We start from the raw sequence: 22998 nt of genomic DNA, 5'->3' as shown, positions 1-22998 counted from the left end.
CTTGTCTTGTCTTGTCTTGTCTTGTCTTGTCTTGTCTCGTCTTGTCTTGTCTTGTCTTGTCTTGTCTTGTCTTGTCTTGTCTTGTCTTGTCTTGTCTTGTCTTGTCTTGTCTTGTCTTGTCTTGTCTTGTCTTGTCTTGTCTTGTCTTGTCTTGTCTTGTCTTGTCTTGTCTTGTCTTGTCTTGTCTTGCCTTGTCTTGTCTTGTCTTGTCTTGTTTGGTGTTGTCTTGTCTTGTCATGTTTTATGTTGTCTTGTTTTGTCATGTAATGTCATACGTGTGTTGTGTTGTTTTGTCTTGTCTTATTTTGTCTTGTCATGTCTTATCTTGTCTTGTCTTGTCTTGTTTTGTATTGTCATGTCTTATATTGTCTTGTCTTGTCTTGTCTTGTCCTGTCGTGTGTTGTGTTGTTTTGTCTTGTCTTGTCTTGTCTTGCCTTGTCTTGTCTTGTCTTGTCTTGTCTTGTCTTGTCTTGTCTTGTCTTGTCTTGTCTTGTCTTGTCTTGTCTTGTCTTGTCTTGTCTTGTCGTATGTTGTGTTGTTTTGTCTTGTCTTGTTTTGTCTTGTCATGTCGTATGTTGTGTTGTTTTGTCTTGTCTTGTTTTGTCTTGTCTTGTCTTATATTGTCTTGTCTTGTCTTGTCATGTCATGTCATGTCATGTCGTGTGTTGTGTTGTTTAGTCTTGTTTTGTCTTGTCATGTCTTGTCTTGTCTTGTCTTGTCATGTCTTGTCTTGTCTAGTCTAGTCTTGTCTTGTCTTGTCTGGTCTTGTCTTGTCTTGTCTTGTCTTGTCTTGTCTTGTCTTGTCTTGTCTTGTCTTGTCTTGTCTTGTGTTGTCTTGTCTTGTCTTGTCTTGTATTGTCTTGTCTTGTCTTGTCTTGTTTTGTCTTGTCTTGTCTTGTCTTGTCTTGTCTTGTCTTGTCTTGTCTTGTCTGGTCTTATCTTGTCTTGTCTTGTCCTGTCCTGTCTTGTCTTTTCTTGTCTTGTCTTGTCTTTTCTTGTCTTGTCTTGTCTTGTCTTGTCTTGTCTTGTCTTGTCTTGTCTTGTCTTGTCATGTCATGTCTAGTCTTGTCTTGTCTTGTTTTGTCTTGTCTTGTCTCGTTTTGTCTTTTCTTGTCTTGTCTTGTCTTGTCTTGTCTTGTCATGTCATGTCTTGTCTTGTCTTGTCTTGTCTTGTTTTGTCTTGTCTTGTCTTGTTTTGTCTTGTCTTGTCTTGTCTTGTTTTGTCTTTTCTTGTCTTGTCTTGTCTTGTCTTGTCTTGTCTTGTCATGTCATGTCTTGTCTTGTTTTGTCATGTAATGTCATACGTGTGTTGTGTTGTTTTGTCTTGTCTTATTTTGTCTTGTCATGTCTTATCTTGTCTTGTCTTGTCTTGTCTTGTATTGTCATGTCTTATATTGTCTTGTCTTGTCTTGTCTTGTCCTGTCGTGTGTTGTGTTGTTTTGTCTTGTCTTGTCTTGTCTTGCCTTGTCTTGTCTTGTCTTGTCTTGCCTTGTCTTGTCTTGTCTTGTCATGTCTTGTCTTGTCTAGTCTTGTCTTGTCTTGTCTTGTCTTGTCTTGTCTTGTCTTGTCTTGTCTTGTCCTGTCATGTCTTGTCATGTCATGTGTTGTGTTGTCTTGTCTTGTCTTGTCTTTTCTTTTCTTGTCTTGTCTTGTCTTGTCTTGTCTTGTCTTGTCTTGTCTTGTCTTGTCTTGTCTTGTCTTGTCTTGTCTTGTCTTGTCTTGTCTTGTCTTGTCTTGTGTTGTCTTGTATTGTCTTGTCTTGTCTTGTCTTGTTTTGTCTTGTCTTGTCTTGTCTTGTCTTGTCATGTCATGTCATGTCATGTCGTGTGTTGTGTTGTTTTGTCTTGTCTTGTCTTATATTGTCTTATATTGTCTTGTCATGTCATGTCGTGTGTTGTGTTGTTTTGTCTTGTCTTGTTTTGTCTTGTCTTGTCATACATTGTCTTGTCTTGTCTTGTCATGTCATGTCATGTCATGTCGTGTGTTGTGTTGTTTTGTCTTGTCTTGTTTTGTCTTGTCTTGTCTTGTTTGGTCTTGTCTTGTCTTGTCATGTTTTATGTTGTCTTGTTTTGTCATGTAATGTCACACGTGTGTTGTGTTGTTTTGTCTTGTCTTATTTTGTCTTGTCATGTCTTATCTTGTCTTGTCTTGTCTTGTTTTGTATTGTCATGTCTTATATTGTCTTGTCTTGTCTTGTCTTGTCGTGTGTTGTGTTGTTTTGTCTTGTTTTGTCATGTCTTGTCTTGTCTTGTCTTGTCTTGTCTTGTCTTGTCTTGTCTTGTCTTGTCTTGTCTTGTCTTGTCTTGTCTTGTCTTGTCTTGTCTTGTCTTGTCTTGTCTTGTCTTGTCTTGTCTTGTCTTGTCTTGTCTTGTCTTGTCTTGTCTTGTCTTGTCTTGTCTTGTCTTGTCTTGTCTTGTCTTGTCTTGTCTTGTCTTGTCTTGTCTTGTCTTGTCTTGTCTTGTCTTGTCTTGTCTTGTCTTGTCTTGTCTTGTCTTGTCTTGTCTTGTCTTGTCTTGTCTTGTCTTGTCTTGTCTTGTCTTGTCTTGTCTTGTCTTGTCTTGTCTTGTCTTGTCTTGTCTTGTCTTGTCTTGTCTTGTCTTGTCTTGTCTTGTCTTGTCTTGTCTTGTCTTGTCTTGTCTTGTCTTGTCTTGTCTTGTCTTGTCTTGTCTTGTCTTGTCTTGTCTTGTCTTGTCTTGTCTTGTCTTGTCTTGTAATGTCTTGTCTTGTATTGTCTTGTTTTCACATGTAATGTCATGTCGTGTGTTGTGTTGTTTTGTCTTGTCTTGTGTTGTTTTGTCGTGTCATGTCATGTCGTGTCTTGTGTTGCTTTGTCTTGTCTTGTCTTGTCTTGTCTTGTCATGTCGTGTGTTGTGTTGTTTTGTCTTGTCTTGTTGTGTATTGTCATGTCTTATATTGTCTTGTCTTGTCTTGTCATGTCATGTCATGTCATGTCGTGTGTTGTGTTGTTTTGTCTTGTCTTGTTTTGTCTTGTCTTGTCTTGTTTGGTCTTGTCTTGTCTTGTCATGTTTTATGTTGTCTTGTTTTGTCATGTAATGTCATACGTGTGTTGTGTTGTTTTGTCTTGTCTTATTTTGTCTTGTCATGTCTTATCTTGTCTTGTCTTGTCTTGTTTTGTATTGTCATGTCTTATATTGTCTTATCTTGTCTTGTCTTGTCTTATCTTGTCTTGTCTTGTCTTGTCTTGTCTTGTCGTGTGTTGTGTTGTTTTGTCTTGTTTTGTCATGTCTTGTCTTGTCTTGTCTTGTCTTGTCTTGTCTTGTCTTGTCTTGTCTTGTCTTGTCTTGTCTTGCCTTGTCTTGTCTTGTCTTGTCTTGTCTTGTCTTGTCTTGTCTTGTTTGGTCTTGTCTTGTCTTGTCATGTTTTATGTTGTCTTGTTTTGTCATGTAATGTCATACGTGTGTTGTGTTGTTTTGTCTTGTCTTATTTTGTTTTGTCATGTCTTATCTTGTCTTGTCTTGTATTGTCATGTCTTATATTGTCTTGTCTTGTCTTGTCTTGTCCTGTCGTGTGTTGTGTTGTTTTGTCTTGTCTTGTCTTGTCTTGCCTTGTCTTGTCTTGTCTTGTCTTGTCTTGTCTTGTCTTGTCTTGTCGTATGTTGTGTTGTTTTGTCTTGTCTTGTTTTGTCTTGTCTTGTTTTGTCTTGTCATGTCGTATGTTGTGTTGTTTTGTCTTGTCTTGTTTTGTCTTGTCTTATATTGTCTTGTCTTGTCTTGTCTTGTATTGTCATGTCTTATATTGTCTTGTCTTGTCTTGTCTTGTCCTGTCGTGTGTTGTGTTGTTTTGTCTTGTCTTGTCCTGTCTTGCCTTGTCTTGTCTTGTCTTGTCTTGTCTTGTCTTGTCTTGTCTTGTCTTGTCTTGTCGTATGTTGTGTTGTTTTGTCTTGTCTTGTTTTGTCTTGTCATGTCGTATGTTGTGTTGTTTTGTCTTGTCTTGTTTTGTCTTGTCTTGTCTTGTCTTGTCAAGTCATGTCATGTCATGTCGTGTGTTGTGTTGTTTAGTCTTGTTTTGTCTTGTCATGTCTTGTCTTGTCTTGTCTTGTCATGTCTTGTCTTGTCTAGTCTAGTCTTGTCTTGTCTTGTCTTGTCTGGTCTTGTCTTGTCTTGTCTTGTCTTGTCTTGTCTTGTCTTGTCTTGTCTTGTCTTGTGTTGTCTTGTCTTGTCTTGTCGTGTCTTGTCTTGTCTTGTCTTGTCTTGTCTTGTCTTGTCTTGTCTTGTCTTGTCTTGTCTTGTCTTGTCTTGTCTTGTCTTGTCTTGTCTTGTCTTGTCTTGTCTTGTCTTGTCTTGTCTTGTCTTGTCTTGTCTTGTCTTGTCTTGTCTTGTCTTGTCTTGTCTTGTCTTGTCTTGTCTTGTCTTGTCTTGTCTTGTCTTGTCTTGTCTTGTCTTGTCTTGTCTTGTCTTGTCTTGTCTTGTCTTGTCTTGTCTTGTCTTGTCTTGTCTTGTCTTGTCTTGTCTTGTCTTGTCTTGTCTTGTCTTGTCTTGTCTTGTCTTGTCTTGTCTTGTCTTGTCTTGTCTTGTCTTGTCTTGTCTTGTCTTGTCTTGTCTTGTCTTGTCTTGTCTTGTCTTGTCTTGTCTTGTCTTGTCTTGTCTTGTCTTGTCTTGTCTTGTCTTGTCTTGTCTTGTCTTGTCTTGTCTTGTCTTGTCTTGTCTTGTCTTGTCTTGTCTTGTCTTGTCTTGTCTGTTTGGTCTTGTCTTGTCTTGTCTTGTCTTGTTTGGTCTTGTCTTGTCTTGTCATGTTTTATGTTGTCTTGTTTTGTCATGTAATGTCATACGTGTGTTGTGTTGTTTTGTCTTGTCTTATTTTGTCTTGTCATGTCTTATCTTGTCTTGTCTTGTCTTGTCTTGTATTGTCATGTCTTATATTGTCTTGTCTTGTCTTGTCTTGTCCTGTCGTGTGTTGTGTTGTTTTGTCTTGTCTTGTCTTGTCTTGCCTTGTCTTGTCTTGTCTTGTCTTGTCTTGTCTTGTCTTGTCATGTTTTATGTTGTCTTGTTTTGTCATGTAATGTCATACGTGTGTTGTGTTGTTTTGTCTTGTCTTATTTTGTCTTGTCATGTCTTATCTTGTCTTGTCTTGTCTTGTCTTGTATTGTCATGTCTTATATTGTCTTGTCTTGTCTTGTCTTGTCCTGTCGTGTGTTGTGTTGTTTTGTCTTGTCTTGTCTTGTCTTGCCTTGTCTTGTCTTGTCTTGTCTTGTCTTGTCTTGTCTTGTCTTGTCTTGTCTTGTCTTGTCGTATGTTGTGTTGTTTTGTCTTGTCTTGTTTTGTCTTGTCTTGTTTTGTCTTGTCATGTCGTATGTTGTCTTGTTTTGTCTTGTCATGTCGTATGTTGTGTTGTTTTGTCTTGTCTTGTCTTATATTGTCTTGTCTTGTCTTGTCATGTCATGTCATGTCATGTCGTGTGTTGTGTTGTTTAGTCTTGTTTTGTCTTGTCATGTCTTGTCTTGTCTTGTCTTGTCTTGTCTTGTCTTGTCATGTCTTGTCTTGTCTAGTCTTGTCTTGTCTTGTCTTGTCTTGTCTTGTCTTGTCTTGTCTTGTCCTGTCATGTCTTGTCATGTCATGTGTTGTGTTGTCTTGTCTTGTCTTGTCTTTTCTTTTCTTGTCTTGTCTTGTCTTGTCTTGTCTTGTCTTGTCTTGTCTTGTCTTGTCTTGTCTTGTCTTGTCTTGTCTTGTCTTGTCTTGTCTTGTCTTGTCTTGTCTTGTCTTGTCTTGTCTTGTCTTGTCTTGTCTTGTCTTGTCTTGTCTTGTCTTGTCTTGTCTTGTCTTGTCTTGTCTTGTCTTGTCTTGTCTTGTCTTGTGTTGTCTTGTATTGTCTTGTCTTGTCTTGTCTTGTTTTGTCTTGTCTTGTCTTGTCTTGTCTTGTCATGTCATGTCATGTCATGTCGTGTGTTGTGTTGTTTTGTCTTGTCTTGTCTTGTCTTGTCTTGTCTTGTCTGGTCTTATCTTGTCTTGTCTTGTCCTGTCCTGTCTTGTCTTTTCTTGTCTTGTCTTGTCTTTTCTTGTCTTGTCTTGTCTTGTCTTGTCTTGTCTTGTCTTGTCTTGTCTTGTCATGTCATGTCTTGTCTTGTCTTGTCTTGTTTTGTCTTGTCTTGTCTCGTTTTGTCTTTTCTTGTCTTGTCTTGTCTTGTCTTGTCATGTCATGTCTTGTCTTGTCTTGTCTTGTTTTGTCTTGTCTTGTCTTGTTTTGTTTTGTCTTGTCTTGTTTTGTCTTTTCTTGTCTTGTCTTGTCTTGTCTTGTCTTGTCATGTCATGTCTTGTCTTGTCTTGTCTTGTTTTGTCTTGTCTTGTCTTGTTTTGTCTTGTCATGTCTTGTCTTGTCTTGTCTTGTCTTGTCTTGTCTTGTCTTGTCTTGTCTTGTCTTGTCGTATGTTGTGTTATTTTGTCTTGTCTTGTTTTGTCTTGTCATGTCGTATGTTGTGTTGTTTTGTCTTGTCTTGTCTTATATTGTCTTATATTGTCTTGTCATGTCATGTCGTGTGTTGTGTTGTTTTGTCTTGTCTTGTTTTGTCTTGTCTTGTCATACATTGTCTTGTCTTGTCTTGTCATGTCATGTCATGTCATGTCGTGTGTTGTGTTGTTTAGTCTTGTTTTGTCTTGTCATGTCTTGTCTCGTCTTGTCTTGTCTTGTCATGTCTTGTCTTGTCTAGTCTTGTCTTGTCTTGTCTTGTCTTGTCTTGTCTTGTCTTGTCTTGTCTTGTCCTGTCTTGTCTTGTCTTGTCTTGCCTTGTCTTGTCTTGTCTTGTCTTGTCTTGTCTTGTCTTGTCTTGTCATATCATGTCATGTCGTGCGTTGTGTTGTTTTGTCTTGTCTGGTTTTGCCTTGTCATGTCATGTCTTGTCTTGTCTTGTCTTGTCATGTCGAGCGTTGTGTTGTTTTGTCTTGTCTTGTTTTGTCTTGTCATGTCATGTCTTGTCTTGTCTTGTCATGTCTTGTCTTGTCTTGTCATGTCATGTCATGTCATGTCATGTGTTGTGTTGTGTTGTGTTGTGTTGTTTTGTCTTGTCTTGTCTTGTCTTGTCTTGTCTTGTTTTGTCTTGTCTTGTCTTGTTTTGTCTTGTCTTGTCTTGTTTTGTCTTTTCTTGTCTTGTCTTGTCTTGTCTTGTCTTGTCATGTCATGTCTTATCTTGTCTTGTCTTGTTTTGTCTTGTCTTGTCTTGTTTTGTCTTGTCATGTCTTGTCTTGTCTTGTTTTGTCTTGTCTTGTCTTGTCTTGTCTTGTCTTGTCTTGTCGTATGTTGTGTTGTTTTGTCTTGTCTTGTTTTGTCTTGTCATGTCGTATGTTGTGTTGTTTTGTCTTGTCTTGTCTTATATTGTCTTATATTGTCTCTTCATGTCATGTCGTGTGTTGTGTTGTTTTGTCTTGTCTTGTTTTGTCTTGTCTTGTCATACATTGTCTTGTCTTGTCTTGTCATGTCATGTCATGTCATGTCGTGTGTTGTGTTGTTTAGTCTTGTCTTGTCTTGTCATGTCTTGTCTCGTCTTGTCTTGTCTTGTCATGTCTTGTCTTGTCTAGTCTTGTCTTGTCTTGTCTTGTCTTGTCTTGTCTTGTCTTGTCTTGTCTTGTCTTGTCTTGTCCTGTCTTGTCTTGTCTTGTCTTGCCTTGTCTTGTCTTGTCTTGTCTTGTCTTGTCTTGTCATATCATGTCATGTCGTGCGTTGTGTTGTTTTGTCTTGTCTGGTTTTGCCTTGTCATGTCATGTCTTGTCTTGTCATGTCGAGCGTTGTGTTGTTTTGTCTTGTCTTGTTTTGTCTTGTCTTGTCATGTCATGTCTTGTCTTGTCTTGTCTTGTCTTGTCTTGTCTTGTCTTGTCTTGTCATGTCATGTCATGTCATGTCATGTGTTGTGTTGTGTTGTGTTGTTTTGTCTTGTCTTGTCTTGTCTTGTCTTGTTTGGTCTTGTCTTGTTTGGTCTTGTCTTGTTTGGTCTTGTCTTGTCTTGTCATGTTTTATGTTGTCTTGTTTTGTCATGTAATGTCATGTCGTGTGTTGTGTTGTTTTGTCTTGTCTTGTCTTCTCCTTGTCTTGTCTTGTCATGTCGTGTGTTGTGTTGTTTTGTCTTGTCATGTCTTATATTGTCTTGTCTTGTCTTGTCTTGTCTTGCCTTATCTTGCCTTGTCTTGTCTTGTCTGGTCTTGTCTTGTCTTGTCTTGTCTTGTCTTGTCTTGTCTTGTCTTGTCTTGTCTTGTCTTGTCTTGTCTTGTCTTGTCTTGTCTTGTCTTGTCTTGTTGTGTATTGTCATGTCTTATATTGTCTTGTCTTGTCTTGTCATGTCATGTCATGTCATGTCGTGTGTTGTGTTGTTTTGTCTTGTCTTGTTTTGTCTTGTCTTGTCTTGTTTGGTCTTGTCTTGTCTTGTCATGTTTTATGTTGTCTTGTTTTGTCATGTAATGTCATGTCGTGTGTTGTGTTGTTTTGTCTTGTCTTGTCTTCTCCTTGTCTTGTCTTGTCATGTCGTGTGTTGTGTTGTTTTGTCTTGTCATGTCTTATATTGTCTTGTCTTGTCTTGTCTTGTCTTGCCTTATCTTGCCTTGTCTTGTCTTGTCTGGTCTTGTCTTGTCTTGTCTTGTCTTATTTTGTCTTGTCATGTCTTATCTTGTCTTGTCTTGTCTTGTTTTGTATTGTCATGTCTTATATTGTCTTGTCTTGTCTTGTCTTGTCTTGTCTTGTCTTGTCTTGTCTTGTCTTGTCTTGTCTTGTCTTGTCTTGTCTTGTCTTGTCTTGTCTTGTCTTGTCTTGTCTTGTCTTGTCTTGTCTTGTCTTGTCTTGTCTTGTTTGGTCTTGTCTTGTCTTGTCATGTTTTATGTTGTCTTGTTTTGTCATGTAATGTCATACGTGTGTTGTGTTGTTTTGTCTTGTCTTATTTTGTCTTGTCATGTCTTATCTTGTCTTGTCTTGTCTTGTCTTGTATTGTCATGTCTTATATTGTCTTGTCTTGTCTTGTCTTGTCCTGTCGTGTGTTGTGTTGTTTTGTCTTGTCTTGTCTTGTCTTGCCTTGTCTTGTCTTGTCTTGTCTTGTCTTGTCTTGTCTTGTCTTGTCTTGTCTTGTCGTATGTTGTGTTGTGTTGTCTTGTCTTGTTTTGTCTTGTTTTGTCTTGTCATGTCGTATGTTGTGTTGTTTTGTCTTGTCTTGTTTTGTCTTGTCTTGTCTTATATTGTCTTGTCTTGTCTTGTCATGTCATGTCATGTCATGTCGTGTGTTGTGTTGTTTAGTCTTGTTTTGTCTTGTCATGTCTTGTCTTGTCTTGTCATGTCTTGTCTTGTCTAGTCTTGTCTTGTCTTGTCTTGTCTTATCTTGTCTTGTCTTGTCTTGTCCTGTCATGTCTTGTCATGGCATGTGTTGTGTTGTCTTGTCTTGTCTTGTCTTTTCTTTTCTTGTCTTGTCTTGTCTTGTCTTGTCTTGTCTTGTCTTGTCTTGTCTTGTCTTGTCTTGTCTTGTCTTGTCTTGTCTTGTCTTGTCTTGTCTTGTCTTGTCTTGTCTTGTCTTGTCTTGTCTTGTCTTGTGTTGTCTTGTATTGTCTTGTCTTGTCTTGTCTTGTTTTGTCTTGTCTTGTCTTGTCTTGTCTTGTCATGTCATGTCATGTCATGTCGTGTGTTGTGTTGTTGTTTTGTCTTGTCTTGTCTTATATTGTCTTATATTGTCTTGTCATGTCATGTCGTGTGTTGTGTTGTTTGTCTTGTCTTGTTTTGTCTTGTCTTGTCATACATTGTCTTGTCTTGTCTTGTCATGTCATGTCATGTCATGTCGTGTGTTGTGTTGTTTTGTCTTGTCTGGTTTTGTCTTGTCTTGTCTTGTTTGGTCTTGTCTTGTCTTGTCATGTTTTATGTTGTCTTGTTTTGTCATGTAATGTCATACGTGTGTTGTGTTGTTTTGTCTTGTCTTATTTTGTCTTGTCATGTCTTATCTTGTCTTGTCTTGTCTTGTTTTGTATTGTCATGTCTTATATTGTCTTGTCTTGTCTTGTCTTGTCTTGTCGTGTGTTGTGTTGTTTTGTCTTGTTTTGTCATGTCTTGTCTTGTCTTGTCTTGTCTTGTCTTGTCTTGTCTTGTCTTGTCTTGTCTTGTCTTGTCTTGTCTTGTCTTGTCTTGTCTTGTCTTGTCTTGTCTTGTCTTGTCTTGTCTTGTCTTGTCTTGTCTTGTCTTGTCTTGTCTTGTCTTGTCTTGTCTTGTCTTGTCTTGTCTTGTCTTGTCTTGTCTTGTCTTGTCTTGTCTTGTCTTGTCTTGTCTTGTCTTGTTTGGTCTTGTCTTGTCTTGTCATGTTTTATGTTGTCTTGTTTTGTCATGTAATGTCATACGTGTGTTGTGTTGTTTTGTCTTGTCTTATTTTGTCTTGTCATGTCTTATCTTGTCTTGTCTTGTCTTGTCTTGTATTGTCATGTCTTATATTGTCTTGTCTTGTCTTGTCTTGTCCTGTCGTGTGTTGTGTTGTTTTGTCTTGTCTTGTCTTGTCTTGCCTTGTCTTGTCTTGTCTTGTCTTGTCTTGTCTTGTCTTGTCTTGTCTTGTCTTGTCGTATGTTGTGTTGTTTTGTCTTGTCTTGTTTTGTCTTGTCTTGTTTTGTCCTGTCATGTCGTATGTTGTGTTGTTTTGTCTTGTCTTGTTTTGTCTTGTCTTGTCTTATATTGTCTTGTCTTGTCTTGTCATGTCATGTCATGTCATGTCGTGTGTTGTGTTGTTTAGTCTTGTTTTGTCTTGTCATGTCTTGTCTTGTCTTGTCATGTCTTGTCTTGTCTAGTCTTGTCTTGTCTTGTCTTGTCTTGTCTTGTCTTGTCTGGTCTTGTCTTGTCTTGTCTTGTCTTGTCTTGTCTTGTCTTGTCTTGTCTTGTCTTGTCTTGTCTTGTCTTGTCTTGTCTTGTGTTGTCTTGTCTTGTCTTGTCTTGTATTGTCTTGTCTTGTCTTGTCTTGTTTTGTCTTGTCTTGTCTTGTCTTGTCTTGTCTTGTCTTGTCTGGTCTTATCTTGTCTTGTCTTGTCCTGTCCTGTCTTGTCTTTTCTTGTCTTGTCTTGTCTTTTCTTGTCTTGTCTTGTCTTGTCTTGTCTTGTCTTGTCTTGTCTTGTCTTGTCTTGTCTTGTCTTGTCATGTCATGTCTTGTCTTGTCTTGTCTTGTTTTGTCTTGTCTTGTCTCGTTTTGTCTTTTCTTGTCTTGTCTTGTCTTGTCTTGTCTTGTCTTGTCATGTCATGTCTTGTCTTGTCTTGTCTTGTTTTGTCTTGTCTTGTCTTGTTTTGTCTTGTCTTGTCTTGTTTTGTCTTTTCTTGTCTTGTCTTGTCTTGTCTTGTCTTGTCTTGTCTTGTCTTGTCTTGTCTTGTCTTGTCTTGTCTTGTCTTGTCTTGTCTTTTCTTGTCTTGTCTTGTCTTGTCTTGTCTTGTCTTGTCTTGTCTTGTCTTGTCTTATTTTGTCTTGTCTTGTTTTGTCTTGTCTTGTCTTGTCTTGTCTTGTCATGTCATGTCATGTCATGTGTTGTGTTGTTTTGTCTTGTCTTGTCTTGTTTGGTCTTGTCTTGTCTTGTCTTGTCTTGTCTTGTCTTGTCTTGTCTTGTCTTGTCTTGTCTTGTCTTGTCTTGTCTTGTCTTGTCTTGTCTTGTCTTGTCTTGTCTTGTCTTGTCTTGTCTTGTCTTGTCTTGTCTTGTCTTGTCTTGTCTTGTCTTGTCTTGTCTTGTCTTGTCTTGTCTTGTCTTGTCTTGTCTTGTCTTGTCTTGTCTTGTCTTGTCTTGTCTTGTCTTGTCTTGTCTTGTCTTGTCTTGTCTTGTCTTGTCTTGTCTTGTCTTGTCTTGTCTTGTCTTGTCTTGTCTTGTCTTGTCTTGTCTTGTCTTGTCTTGTCTTGTCTTGTCTTGTCTTGTCTTGTCTTGTCTTGTCTTGTCTTGTCTTGTCTTGTCTTGTCTTGTCTTGTCTTGTCTTGTCTTGTCTTGTCTTGTCTTGTCTTGTCTTGTCTTGTCTTGTCATGTAATGTCATGTCGTGTGTTGTGTTGTTTTGTCTTGTCGTGTCTTCTCCTTGTCTTGTCTTGTCATGTCGTGTGTTGTGTTGTTTTGTCTTGTCATGTCTTATATTGTCTTGTGATGTCATGTCGTGTGTTGTGTTGTTTTGTCTTGTATTGTCTTGTCTTGTCTTGTCTTGTTTTGTCTTGTCTTGTCTTGTCTTGTCTTGTCTTGTCTTGTCTTGTCATGTCATGTCATGTCATACGTGTGTTGTGTTGTTTTGTCTTGTCTTATTTTGTCTTGTCTTGTCATGTCATATCATGTCGTGTGTTGTGTTGTTTTGTCTTGTCATGTTTTGTCTTGTCGTGTATTGTCTTGTCTTGTCATGTCATGTAATGTCATGTCATGTGTTGTGTTGTGTTGTTTTGTCTTGTCTTGTCTTGTTTGGTCTTGTCTTGTCTTGTCATGTTTTATGTTGTCTTGTTTTGTCATGTAATGTCATACGTGTGTTGTGTTGTTTTGTCTTGTCTTATTTTGTCTTGTCATGTCTTATCTTGTCTTGTCTTTTATTGTCATGTCTTATATTGTCTTGTCTTGTCCTGTCATGTCATGTCATGTGTTGTGTTGTTTTGTCTTGTCTTGTTTGGTCTTGTCTTGTCTTGTCTTGTCTTGTCTTGTCTTGTCTTGTCTTGTCTTGTCTTGTCTTGTCTTGTCTTGTCTTGTCTTGTCTTGTCTTGTCTTGTCTTGTCTTGTCTTGTCTTGTCTTGTCTTGTCTTGTCTTGTCTTGTCTTGTCTTGTCTTGTCTTGTCTTGTCTTGTCTTGTCTTGTCTTGTCTTGTCTTGTCTTGTCTTGTCTTGTCTTGTCTTGTCTTGTCTTGTCTTGTCTTGCCTTGTCTTGTCTTGTCCTGCCGTGTGTTGTGTTGTTTTGTCTTGTGTTGTCTTGTCTTGTCTTGTCCTGTCTTGTCTTGTCATGTCGAGCGTTGTGTTGTTTTGTCTTGTCTTGTTTTGTTTTGTCATGTCATGTCTTGTCTTGTCTTGTCTTGTCATGTCATGTCATGTCATGTCATGTGTTGTGTTGTGTTGTGTTGTTTTGTCTTGTCTTGTCTTGTTTGGTCTTGTCTTGTTTGGTCTTGTCTTGTCTTGTCATGTTTTATGTTGTCTTGTTTTGTCATGTAATGTCATGTCGTGTGTTGTGTTGTTTTGTCTTGTCTTGTCTTCTCCTTGTCTTGTCTTGTCATGTCGTGTGTTGTGTTGTTTTGTCTTGTCATGTCTTATATTGTCTTGTCTTGTCTTGTCTTGTCTTGTCTTGTCTGGTCTTGTCTTGTTTTGTCTTGTCTTGTCTGGTCTTGTCTGGTCTTTTCTTGTCTTGTCTTGTCTTGTCTTGTTTGGTCTTGTCTTGCCTTGTCTTGTTTTATGTTGTCTTGTTTTGTCATGTAATGTCATTTCGTGTGTTGTGTTGTCTTGTCTTGTCTTGTTTGGTCTTGTCTTGCCTTGTCTTGTTTTATGTTGTCTTGTTTTGTCATGTTATGTCATGTCGTGTGTTGTGTTGTCTTGTCTTGTCTTGTTTTGTCTTTTCTTGTCTTTTCTTGTCTTGTCTTGTCTTGTCTTGTCTTGTCATGTCATGTCTTGTCTTGTCTTGTCTTGTCTTGTTTTGTCTTGTCTTGTCTTGTTTTGTCTTGTCTTGTCTTGTCTTGTCTTGTCTTGTCTTGTCTTGTCTTGTCTTGTCTTGTCATGTCATGTCATGTGTCGTGTTGTGTTGTTTTGCTTGTCTTGTCTTGTTTGGTCTTGTCTTGTTTGGTCTTGTCTTGTTTGGTCTTGTCTTGCCTTGTCTTGTTTTATGTTGTCTTGTTTTGTCATGTTATGTCATGTCGTGTGTTGTGTTGTCTTGTCTTGTCTTGTTTTGTCTTTTCTTGTCTTTTCTTTTCTTTTCTTGTCTTGTCTTGTCTTGTCTTGTCTTGTCTTGTCTTGTCTTGTCTTGTCTTGTCCTGTCTTGTCTTGTCTTGTCTTGTCTTGTCTTGTCTTGTCTTGTCTTGTCTTGTCTTGTCTTGTCTTGTCTTGTCTTGTCTTGTCTTGTCTTGTCTTGTCTTGTCTTGTCTTGTCTTGTCTTGTCTTGTCTTGTCTTGTCTTGTCTTGTCTTGTCTTGTCTTGTCTTGTCTTGTCTTGTCTTGTCTTGTCTTGTCTGGTCTTGACTTGTCTTGTCTTGTCTTGTCTTGTCTTGTCTTGTCTTGTCTTGTCTTGTCTTGTCTTGTCTTGTCTTGTCTTGTCTTGTCTTGTCTTGTCTTGTCTTGTCTTGTCTTGTCTTGTCTTTTCTTGTCTTGTCTTGTCTTGTCTTGTCTTGTCTTGTCTTGTCATGTCATGTCTTGTCTTGTCTTGTCTTGTTTTGTCTTGTCTTGTCTTGTTTTGTCTTTTCTTGTCTTGTCTTGTATTGTCTTGTCTTGTCTTGTCTTGTCATGTCATGTCTTGTCTTGTCTTGTCTTGTTTTGTCTTGTCTTGTCTTGTTTTGTCTTTTCTTGTCTTGTCTTGTCTTGTCTTGTCTTGTCTTGTCTTGTCTTGTCATGTCATGTCTTGTCTTGTCTTGTCTTGTTTTGTCTTGTCTTGTCTTGTTTTGTCTTTTCTTGTCTTGTCTTGTCTTGTCTTGTCTTGTCATGTCATGTCATGTGTTGTGTTGTGTTGTTTTGTCTTGTCTTGTCTTGTTTGGTCTTGTCTTGTCTTGCCTTGTCTTGTTTTATGTTGTCTTGTTTTGTCATGTAATGTCATGTCGTGTGTTGTGTTGTTTTGTCTTGTCTTGTCTTCTCCTTGTCTTGTCTTGTCATGTCGTGTGTTGTGTTGTTTTGTCTTGTCATGTCTTATATTGTCTTGTCTTGTCTTGTCTTGTCTTGTGATGTCATGTCGTGTGTTGTGTTGTTTTGTCTTGTCTGGTCTTGTCTGGTCTTATCTTGTCTTGTCTTGTCCTGTCCTGTCTTGTCTTGTCTTTTCTTGTCTTGTCTTGTCTTGTCTTGTCTTGTCTTGTCTTGTCTTGTCTTGTCTTGTCTTGTCTTGTCTTGTCTTGTCATGTCATGTCTTGTCTTGTCTTGTCTTGTCTTGTCTTGTCTTGTCTTGTCTTGTCTTGTCTTGTCTTGTCTTGTCTTGTCTTGACATGTCTTCTCTTGTCTTGTCTTGTCTTGTCTTGTCTTGTCTTGTCTTGTCTTGTCTTGTCTTGTCTTGTCTTGTCTTGTCTTGTCTTGTCTTGTATTGTCTTGTCTTGTCTTGTCTTGTCTTGTATTGTCTTGTCTTGTCTTGTCTTGTCTTGTCTTGTCTTGTCTTGTCTTGTCTTGTCTTGTCTTGTCTTGTCTTGTCTTGTCTTGTCTTGTCTTGTCTTGTCTTGTCTTGTCTTGTCTTGTCTTGTCTTGTCTTGTCTTGTCTTGTCTTGTCTTGTCTTGTCTTGTCTTGTCTTGTCTTGTCTTGTCTTGTCTTGTCTTGTCTTGTCTTGTCTTGTCTTGTCTTGTCTTGTCTTGTCTTGTCTTGTCTTGTCTTGTCTTGTCTTGTCTTGTCTTGTCTTGTTTTATGTTGTCTTGTCTTGTCTTATCTTGTTTTATGTTGTCTTGTCTTGTCTTGTCTTGTCTTGTCTTGTCTTGCCTTGTCTTGTCTTGTTTTGTCTTGTTTTGTCTTGTCCTGTCCTGTCTTGTCTTGTCTTGTCTTGTCTTGTCTTGTCTTGTCTTGTCTTGTCTTGTCTTGTCTTGTCTTTTCTTGTCTTTTCTTGTCTTGTCTTGTCTTGTCTTGTCTTGTCTTGTCTTGTCTTGTCTTGTCTTGTCTTGTCTTGTCTTGTCTTGTCTTGTCTTGTCTTGTCTTGTCTTGTCTTGTCTTGTCTTGTCTTGTCTTGTCTTGTCTTGTCTTGTCTTGTCTTGTCTTGTCTTGTCTTGTCTTGTCTTGTCTTGTCTTGTCTTGTCTTGTCTTGTCTTGTCTTGTCTTGTCTTGTCTTGTGATGTCATGTCGTGTGTTGTGTTGTTTTGTCTTGTCTTGTCTTGTCTTGTCTTGTCTTGTCTTGTCTTTTCTTTTCTTGTCTGGTCTGGTCTGGTCTGGTCTGGTCTTGTCTTGTCTTGTCTGGTCTTATCTTGTCTTGTCTTGTCCTGTCCTGTCTTGTCTTGTCTTTTCTTGTCTTGTCCTGTCATGTCATGTCATGTGTTGTGTTGTTTTGTCTTGTCTTGTCTTGTTTGGTCTTGTCTTGTCTTGTTTTGTCTTGTCTTGCCCTGTCATGTCATGTCATGTGTTGTGTTGTTTTGTCTTGTTTGGTCTTGTCTTGTCTTGTTTTGTCTTGTCTTGTCTTGTCTTGTCTTGTCTTGTCTTGTCTTGTCTTGTCTTGTCTTGTCTTGTCTTGTCTTGTCTTGTCTTGACATGTCGTGTCTTGTCTTGACATGTCTTCTCTTGTCTTGTCTTGTCTTGTCTTGTCTTGTCTTGTCTTGTCTTGTCTTGTCTTGTATTGTCTTGTCTTGTCTTGTCTTGTCTTGTCTTGTCTTGTCTTGTCTTGTCTTGTCTTGTCTTGTCTTGTCTTGTCTTGTCTTGTCTTATCTTGTCTTGTCTTGTCTTGTCTTGTCTTGTCTTGTCTTGTCTTGTCTTGTCTTGTCTTGTCTTGTCTTGTCTTGTCTTGTCTTGTCTTGTCTTGTCTTGTCTTGTCTTGTCTTGTCTTGTCTTGTCTTGTCTTGTCTTGTCTTGTCTTGTCTTGTCTTGTCTTGTCTTGTCTTGTCTTGTCTTGTCTTGTCTTGTCTTGTCTTGTCTTGTCTTGTCTTGTCTTGTCTTGTCTTGTCTTGTCTTGTCTTGTCTTGTCTTGTCTTGTCTTGTCTTGTCTTGTCTTGTCTTGTCTTGTCTTGTCTTGTCTTGTCTTGTCTTGTCTTGTCTTGTCTTGTTTTATGTTGTCTTGTCTTGTCTTATCTTGTTTTATGTTGTCTTGTCTTGTCTTGTCTTGTCTTGCCTTGTTTTGTCTTGTCTTGTCTTGTCTTGTCTTGTCTTGTCTTGTCTTGTCTTGTCTTGTCTTGTCTTGTCTTGTCTTGTCTTGTCTTGTCTTGTCTTGTCTTGTCTTGTCTTGTCTTGTCTTGTCTTGTCTTGTCTTGTCTTGTCTTGTCTTGTCTTGTCTTGTCTTGTCTTGTCTTGTCTTGTCTTGTCTTGTCTTGTCTTGTCTTGTCTTGTCTTGTCTTGTCTTGTCTTGTCTTGTCTTGTCTTGTCTTGTCTTGTCTTGTCTTGTCTTGTGATGTCATGTCGTGTGTTGTGTTGTTTTGTCTTGTCTTGTCTTGTCTTGTCTTGTCTTGTCTTGTCTTTTCTTTTCTTGTCTGGTCTGGTCTGGTCTGGTCTTGTCTTGTCTTGTCTGGTCTTATCTTGTCTTGTCTTGTCCTGTCCTGTCTTGTCTTGTCTTTTCTTGTCTTGTCCTGTCATGTCATGTCATGTGCTGTGTTGTTTTGTCTTGTCTTGTCTTGTCTTGTTTTGTCTTGTCTTGTCCTGTCATGTCATGTCATGTGTTGTGTTGTTTTGTCTTGTCTTGTCTTGTTTGGTCTTGTCTTGTCTTGTTTTGTCTTGTCTTGTCTTGTCTTGTCTTGTCTTGTCTTGTCTTGTCTTGTCTTGTCTTGTCTTGTCTTGTCTTGTCTTGTCTTGTCTTGTCTAGTCTTGTCTTGTCTTGTCTTGTCTTGTCTTGTCTTGTCTTGTCTTGTCTTGTCTTGTCTTGTCTTGTCTTGTCTTGTCTTGTCTTGTCTTGTCTTGTCTTGTCTTGTCTTGTCTTGTCTTGTCTTGTCTTGTCTTGTCTTGTCTTGTCTTGTCTTGTCTTGTCTTGTCTTGTCTTGTCTTGTCTTGTCTTGTCTTGTCTTGTCTTGTCTTGTCTTGTCTTGTCTTGTCTTGTCTTGTCTTGTCTTGTCTTGTCTTGTCTTGTCTTGTCTTGTCTTGTCTTGTCTTGTCTTGTCTTGTCTTGTCTTGTCTTGTCTTGTCTGTCATGTCGTGTGTTGTGTTGTTTTGTCTTGTCTTGTTTTGTCTTGTCATGTCTTGTCTTTTCTTGTCTTGTCTTGTTTTGTCTTGTCATGTCTTGTCTTGTCTTGTCTTGTCTTGTCTTGTCTTGTCTTTTCTTTTCTTGTCTTGTCTTGTCTTGTCTTGTCTTGTCTTGTCTTGTCTTGTCTTGTCTTGTCTTGTCTGGTCTTGTCTTGTCTTGTCTGGTCTTATCTTGTCTTGTCTTGTCCTGTCCTGTCTTGTCTTGTCTTTTCTTGTCTTGTCTTGTCTTTTCTTGTCTTGTCTTGTCTTTTCTTGTCTTGTCTTGTCTTGTCTTGTCATGTCATGTCTTGTCTTGTCTTGTCTTGTTTTGTCTTGTCTTGTCTTGTTTTGTCTTTTCTTGTCTTTTCTTGTCTTGTCTTGTCTTGTCTTGTCTTGTCTTGTCTTGCCATGTCTTGTCATGTCATGTCTTGTCTTGTCTTGTCTTGTTTTGTCTTGTCTTGTCTTGTTTTGTCTTGTCATGTCTTGTCTTGTCTTGTCTTGTCTTGTCTTGTCTTGTCTTGTCTTGTCTTGTCTTGTCTTGTCTTGTCTTGTCTTGTCTTGTCTTGTCTTGTCTTGTCTTGTCTTGTCTTGTCTTGTCTTGTCTTGTCTTGTCTTGTCTTGTCTTGTCTTGTCTTGTCTTGTCTTGCCTTGTCTTGTCCTGTCGTGTGTTGTTTTGTCTTGTCTTGTCTTGTCTTGTCTTGTCTTGTCTTGTCCTGTCTTGTCTTGTCTTGTCTTGCCTTGTCTTGTCTTGTCATGTCATGTCATGTCTTGTCATGTCGTGCGTTGTGTTGTTTTGTCTTGTCTTGTTTTGTCTTGTCATGTCATGTCTTGTCTTGTCTTGTCTTGTCTTGTCATGTCTTGTCTTGTCTTGTCTTGTTTTGTCTTGTCTTGTCTTGTTTTGTCTTTTCTTGTCTTGTCTTGTCGTGTCATGTCTTGTCTTGTCTTGTCTTGTCTTGTCTTGTCTTGTCTTGTCTTGTCTTGTCTTGTCTTGTCTTGTCTTGTCTTGTCTTGTCTTGTCTTGTCTTGTCATGTCATGTCATGTCTTGTCATGTCGTGCGTTGTGTTGTTTTGTCTTGTCTTGTTTTGTTTTGTCTTGTCATGTCTTGTCTTGTCTTGTCTTGTCTTGTCTTGTCTTGTCTTGTCTTGTCTTGTCTTGTCTTGTCTTGTCTTGTCTTGTCTTGTCTTGTCTTGTCTTGTCTTGTCTTGTCTTGTCTTGTCTTGTCTTGTCTTGTCTTGTCTTGTCTTGTCTTGTCTTGTCTTGCCTTGTCTTGTCTTGTCCTGTCGTGTGTTGTGTTGTTTTGTCTTGTCTTGTCTTGTTTTGTCTTGTCTTGTCTTGTCTTGTCTTGTCTTGTCTTGTCATGTCTTGTCTTGTCTTGTTTTGTCTTGTCTTGTCTTGTTTTGTCTTTTCTTGTCTTGTCTTGTCTTGTCATGTCTTGTCTTGTCTTGTCTTGTCTTGTCTTGTCTTGTCTTGTCTTGTCTTGTCTTGTCTTGTCTTGTCTTGTCTTGTCTTGTCTTATCTCTTGTCTTGTCTTGTCTTGTCATGTCATGTCTTGTCTTGTCTTGTCTTGTTTTGTCTTGTCTTGTCTTGTTTTGTCTTTTCTTGTCTTGTCTTGTCTTGCCTTGTCTTGTCTTGTCTTGTCTTGTCTTGTCTTGTCTTGTCATGTCATGTCTTGTCTTGTCTTGTCTTGTCTTGTTTTGTCTTGTCTTGTCTTGTTTTGTCTTTTCTTGTCTTGTCTTGTCTTGTCTTGTCTTGTCATGTCATGTCATGTGTTGTGTTGTGTTGTTTTGCTTGTCTTGTCTTGTTTGGTCTTGTCTTGTTTGGTCTTGTCTTGCCTTGTCTTGTTTTATGTTGTCTTGTTTTGTCATGTAATGTCATGTCGTGTGTTGTTTTGTCTTGTCTTGTCTTGTTTGGTCTTGTCTTGCCTTGTCTTGTTTTATGTTGTCTTGTTTTGTCATGTAATGTCATGTCGTGTGTTGTGTTGTCTTGTCTTGTCTTGTTTTGTCTTTTCTTGTCTTGTCTTGTCTTTTCTTTTCTTGTCTTGTCTTGTCTTGTCTTGTCTTGTCTTGTCTGGTCTTGTCTGGTCTTATCTTGTCTTGTCTTGTCCTGTCTTGTCTTGTCTTTTCTTGTCTTGTCTTGTCTTGTCTTGTCTTTTCTTGTCTTGTCTTGTCTTGTCTTGTCTTGTCTTGTCTTGTCTTGTCTTGTCTTGTCTTGTCTTGTCTTGTCTTGTCTTGTCTTGTCTTGTCATGTCATGTCTTGTCTTGTCTTGTTTTGTCTTGTCTTGTCTTGTTTTGTCTTTTCTTGTCTTGTCTTGTCTTGTCTTGTCTTGTCTTGTCTTGTCTTGTCTTGTCTTGTCTTGTCTTGTCTTGTCTTGTCATGTCATGTCTTGTCTTGTCTTGTCTTGTTTTGTCTTGTCTTGTCTTGTTTTGTCTTTTCTTGTCTTGTCTTGTCTTGTCTTGTCTTGTCTTGTCTTGTCTTGTCTTGTCTTGTCTTGTCATGTCATGTCATGTGTTGTGTTGTGTTGTTTTGTCTTGTCTTGTCTTGTTTGGTCTTGTCTTGTTTGGTCTTGTCTTGTTTGGTCTTGTCTTGCCTTGTCTTGTTTTATGTTGTCTTGTTTTGTCATGTAATGTCATGTCGTGTGTTGTGTTGTTTTGTCTTGTCTTGTCTTCTCCTTGTCTTGTCATGTCATGTCTTGTCTTGTCTTGTCTTGTCATGTCATGTCTTGTCTTGTCTTGTCTTGTTTTGTCTTGTCTTGTCTTGTCTTGTCTTGTCTTGTCTTGTCTTGTCTGGTCTTGTCTTGTCTTGCCTTGTCTTGTCTTGTCTTGTCTTGTCTTGTCTTGTCATGTCATGTCATGTGTTGTGTTGTGTTGTTTTATCTTGTCTTGTCTTGTTTGGTCTTGTCTTGTTTGGTCTTGTCTTGCCTTGTCTTGTTTTATGTTGTCTTGTCTTGTTTTGTCTTTTCTTGTCTTGTCTTGTCTTGTCTTGTCTTGTCTTGTCATGTCATGTCTTGTCTTGTCTTGTCTTGTCTTGTCTTGTCTTGTCTTGTCTTGTCTTGTCTTGTCTTGTCTTGTCTTGTCTTGTCTTGTCTTGTCTTGTCTTGTCTTGTCTTGTCTTGTCTTGTCTTGTCTTGTCTTGTCTTGTCTTGTCTTGTCTTGTCTTGTCTTGTTTTATGTAGTCTTGTCTTGTCTTGTCTTGTCTTGTCTTGTCTTGTCTTGTCTTGTCTTGTCTTGTCTTGTCTTGTCTTGTCTTGTTTTATGTAGTCTTGTCTTGTCTTGTCTTGTCTTGTCTTGTCTTGTCTTGTCTTGTCTTGTCTTGTTTTATGTAGTCTTGTCTTGTCTTGTCTTGTCTTGTCTTGTCTTGTCTTGTCTTGTCTTGTCTTGTCTTGTCTTGTCTTGTCTTGTCTTGTCTTGTCTTGTCTTGTCTTGTCTTGTCTTGTCTTGTCTTGTCTTGTCTTGTCTTGTCTTGTCTTGTCTTGTCTTGTCTTGTCTTGTCTTGTCTTGTCTTGTCTTGTCTTGTCTTGTCTTGTCTTGTCTTGTCTTGTCTTGTCTTGTCTTGTCTTGTCTTGTCTTGTCTTGTCTTGTCTTGTCTTGTCTTGTCTTGTCTTGTCTTGTCTTGTCTTGTCTTGTCTTGTCTTGTCTTGTCTTGTCTTGTCTTGTCTTGTCTTGTCTTGTCTTGTCTTGTCTTGTCTTGTCTTGTCTTGTCTTGTCTTGTCTTGTCTTGTCTTGTCTTGTCTTGTCTTGTCTTGTCTTGTCTTGTCTTGTCTTGTCTTGTCTTGTCTTGTCTTGTCTTGTCTTGTCTTGTCTTGTCTTGTCTTGTCTTGTCTTGTCTTGTCTTGTCTTGTCTTGTCTTGTCTTGTCTTGTCTTGTCTTGTCTTGTCTTGTCTTGTCTTGTCTTGTCTTGTCTTGTCTTGTCTTGTCTTGTCTTGTCTTGTCTTGTCTTGTCTTGTCTTGTCTTGTCTTGTCTTGTCTTGTGATGTCATGTCGTGTGTTGTGTTGTTTTGTCTTGTCTTGTCTTTTCTTTTCTTGTCTGGTCTGGTCTGGTCTTGTCTTGTCTTGTCTGGTCTTATCTTGTCTTGTCTTGTCCTGTCCTGTCTTGTCTTGTCTTTTCTTGTCTTGTCCTGTCATGTCATGTCATGTGTTGTGTTGTCTTGTCTTGTCTTTTCTTTTCTTGTCTGGTCTGGTCTGGTCTGGTCTTGTCTTGTCTTGTCTGGTCTTATCTTGTCTTGTCTTGTCTTGTCTTGTCTTGTCTTGTCTTGTCTTGTCTTGTCTTGTTTTGTCTTGTCTTGTCTTGTCTTTTCTTGTCTTGTCCTGTCATGTCATGTCATGTGTTGTGTTGTTTTGTCTTGTCTTGTCTTGTTTTGTCTTGTCTTGTCTTGTCTTGTCTTGTCTGGTCCTGACTTATCTTGTCTTGTCTTGTCTTGTCTTGTCTTGTCTTGTCTTGTCTTGTCTTGTCTTGTCTTGTCTTGTCTTGTCTTGTCTTGTCTTGTCTTGTCTTGTCTGTCATGTCGTGTGTTGTGTTGTTTTGTCTTGTCTTGTTTTGTCTTGTCATGTCTTGTCCTTTCTTGTCTTGTCTTGTCTTGTCTTGTCTTGTCTTGTCTTGTCTTGTCTTGTCTTGTCTTGTCTTGTCTTGTCTTGTCTTGTCTTGTCTTGTCTTGTCTTGTCTTGTCTTGTCTTGTCTTGTCTTGTCTTGTCTTGTCTTGTCTTGTCTTGTCTTGTCTTGTCTTGTCTTGTCTTGTCTTGTCTTGTCTTGTCTTGTCTTGTCTTGTCTTGTCTTGTCTTGTCTTGTCTTGTCTTGTCTTGTCTTGTCTTGTCTTGTCTTGTCTTGTCTTGTCTTGTCTTGTCTTGTCTTGTCTTGTCTTGTCTTGTCTTGTCTTGTCTTGTCTTGTCTTGTCTTGTCTTGTCTTGTCTTGTCTTGTCTTGTCTTGTCTTGTCTTGTCTTGTCTTGTCTTGTCTTGTCTTGTCTTGTCTTGTCTTGTCTTGTCTTGTCTTGCCTTATCTTGCCTTGTCTTGTCGTGTGTTGTGTTGTTTTGTCTTGTCTTGTCTTATATTGTCTTCTCTTGTCTTGTGATGTCATGTCGTGGGTTGTGTTGTTTTGTCTTGT

Source organism: Zeugodacus cucurbitae, chromosome X (genome assembly GCF_028554725.1).
Source record: "Zeugodacus cucurbitae isolate PBARC_wt_2022May chromosome X, idZeuCucr1.2, whole genome shotgun sequence".
In the NCBI taxonomy this organism is placed as follows: Eukaryota; Metazoa; Arthropoda; class Insecta; order Diptera; family Tephritidae; genus Zeugodacus; species Zeugodacus cucurbitae.
This window is presented reverse-complemented; position numbering follows the sequence as displayed.